Raw genomic sequence first — 2,500 nt, 5'->3', positions numbered from 1 at the left:
GCAGGCAATGCAAGCCAGCTCTCTCTTCCTTCGCTTTCCACACCAGCCCCAATGCCACAACTTGCATTCATGCGGCGCCTTCAGGCTAGGAGACAGAACGTCCTGCCGACACACTGGCTTGCGGCCACACGGGCCAGCTGGCATGCCCATCAAAGTACAGCACGCCAAGGCACCCAACCGTGCTGCGTTGCAAAGGCCCGGCAAAGCTGCAGCAGCTGAATGGCCCGACCAAGCCGCCTGCCTGAGTTGAGCCCGCAGGCAAGTGTTGGGAGGAATGGCGAGGACGCAGAGAGCAGCAAAAGGTTGGCCTGCCTCTGGTGTGGAGAGTGCTTGGCGTGAGCAGTCTCTGCTGGCCGCAAAAGCCTACTGCACCTGGTATTCCCAGGCGGTCTCCCATCCAAGTACTAACCAGGCCTGAGTCTGCTTAGCTTCCGAGATCAGACGAGATCGGGCGTTTTCAGACTAGTATGGCCGTAGGCATCTGCAACACCGTCTTCTTGCCTATTCAAGCCGGCCACGCTAGCACCCTCGCCACTTCTTCTTTCCGGTTGTTTTCAATTTTTTCTCTCTCTTTTTCTACTTCTACTTCTACTTCTCCTCCTCTTTCTCTCCTTCTCCTGCTAATTCTAGCCTATATGCCTGATACACGCTCCCCTTCATGCCGTCCCCACCTAGCTCTCTGTTTTTCTTCTCCACCTCCCCCAAGGAAAACTGCAAGCCCCGCCCACCTCACACCAGCCTGCCGCCTGCACGCTGCTGCCTTTCCACATTGCAACGCTGCGCACTTCTCTCAGCACAGCCAGCACAAGGGTCAGGCAGGCAATGCAAGCCAGCTCTCTCTTCCTTCGCTTTCCACACCAGCCCCAATGCCACAACTTGCATTCATGCGGCGCCTTCAGGCTAGGAGACAGAACGTCCTGCCGACACACTGGCTTGCGGCCACACGGGCCAGCTGGCGTGCCCATCAAAGTACAGCACGCCAAGGCACCCAACCGTGCTGCGTTGCAAAGGCCCGGCAAAGCTGCAGCAGCTGAATGGCCCGACCAAGCCGCCTGCCTGAGTTGAGCCCGCAGGCAAGTGTTGGGAGGAATGGCGAGGACGCAGAGAGCAGCAAAAGGTTGGCCTGCCTCTGGTGTGGAGAGTGCTTGGCGTGAGCAGTCTCTGCTGGCCGCAAAAGCCTGCTGCACCTGGTATTCCCAGGCGGTCTCCCATCCAAGTACTAACCAGGCCTGAGTCTGCTTAGCTTCCGAGATCAGACGAGATCGGGCGTTTTCAGGCTAGTATGGCCGTAGGCATCTGCAACACCGTCTTCTTGCCTATTCAAGCCGGCCACGCTAGCACCCTCGCCACTTCTTCTTTCCGGTTGTTTTCAATTTTTTCTCTCTCTTTTTCTACTTCTACTTCTACTTCTCCTCCTCTTTCTCTCCTTCTCCTGCTAATTCTAGCCTATATGCCTGATACACGCTCCCCTTCATGCCGTCCCCACCTAGCTCTCTGTTTTTCTTCTCCACCTCCCCTAAGGAAAACTGCAAGCCCCGCCCACCTCACACCAGCCTGCCGCCTGCACGCTGCTGCCTTTCCACATTGCAACGCTGCGCACTTCTCTCAGCACAGCCAGCACAAGGGTCAGGCAGGCAATGCAAGCCAGCTCTCTCTTCCTTCGCTTTCCACACCAGCCCCAATGCCACAACTTGCATTCATGCGGCGCCTTCAGGCTAGGAGACAGAACGTCCTGCCGACACACTGGCTTGCGGCCACACGGGCCAGCTGGCGTGCCCATCAAAGTACAGCACGCCAAGGCACCCAACCGTGCTGCGTTGCAAAGGCCCGGCAAAGCTGCAGCAGCTGAATGGCCCGACCAAGCCGCCTGCCTGAGTTGAGCCCGCAGGCAAGTGTTGGGAGGAATGGCGAGGACGCAGAGAGCAGCAAAAGGTTGGCCTGCCTCTGGTGTGGAGAGTGCTTGGCGTGAGCAGTCTCTGCTGGCCGCAAAAGCCTACTGCACCTGGTATTCCCAGGCGGTCTCCCATCCAAGTACTAACCAGGCCTGAGTCTGCTTAGCTTCCGAGATCAGACGAGATCGGGCGTTTTCAGACTAGTATGGCCGTAGGCATCTGCAACACCGTCTTCTTGCCTATTCAAGCCGGCCACGCTAACACCCTCGCCACTTCTTCTTTACGGTTGTTTTCAATTTTTTCTCTCTCTTTTTCTACTTCTACTTCTACTTCTCCTCCTCTTTCTCTCCTTCTCCTTCTAATTCTAGCCTATATGCCTGATACACGCTCCCCTTCATGCCGTCCCCACCTAGCTCTCTTTTTTTCTTCTCCACCTCCCCCAAGGAAAACTGCAAGCCCCGCCCACCTCACACCAGCCTGCCGCCTGCACGCTGCTGCCTTTCCACATTGCAACGCTGCGCACTTCTCTCAGCACAGCCAGCACAAGGGTCAGGCAGGCAATGCAAGCCAGCTCTCTCTTCCTTCGCTTTCCACACCAGCCCCAATGC

At 57.0% G+C, this 2,500-nt stretch overlaps 3 non-coding genes across 3 annotated transcripts; all 3 read right to left on the bottom strand.

The window, feature by feature from the left end:
* Positions 1-360: 360 nt before the first annotated feature.
* On the bottom strand, positions 361-479 carry LOC140413116 (5S ribosomal RNA). Its single transcript, XR_011942295.1, has one exon. It is a non-coding gene; the product is annotated as a 5S ribosomal RNA (ribosomal RNA).
* Positions 480-1,175: 696 nt separating this feature from the next.
* Positions 1,176-1,294, bottom strand: LOC140414952 (5S ribosomal RNA). The gene has a single exon (XR_011944077.1). It is a non-coding gene; the product is annotated as a 5S ribosomal RNA (ribosomal RNA).
* A 696-nt stretch (positions 1,295-1,990) lies between these two features.
* Positions 1,991-2,109, bottom strand: LOC140413115 (5S ribosomal RNA). The gene has a single exon (XR_011942294.1). It is a non-coding gene; the product is annotated as a 5S ribosomal RNA (ribosomal RNA).
* Positions 2,110-2,500: the final 391 nt, after the last annotated feature.

Source organism: Scyliorhinus torazame, chromosome 4 (genome assembly GCF_047496885.1).
Source record: "Scyliorhinus torazame isolate Kashiwa2021f chromosome 4, sScyTor2.1, whole genome shotgun sequence".
Lineage (NCBI taxonomy): Eukaryota > Metazoa > Chordata > Chondrichthyes > Carcharhiniformes > Scyliorhinidae > Scyliorhinus > Scyliorhinus torazame.
The sequence above is the reverse complement of the archived record's forward strand: the minus strand, read 5'-3'. Positions and strand labels throughout refer to the sequence as shown.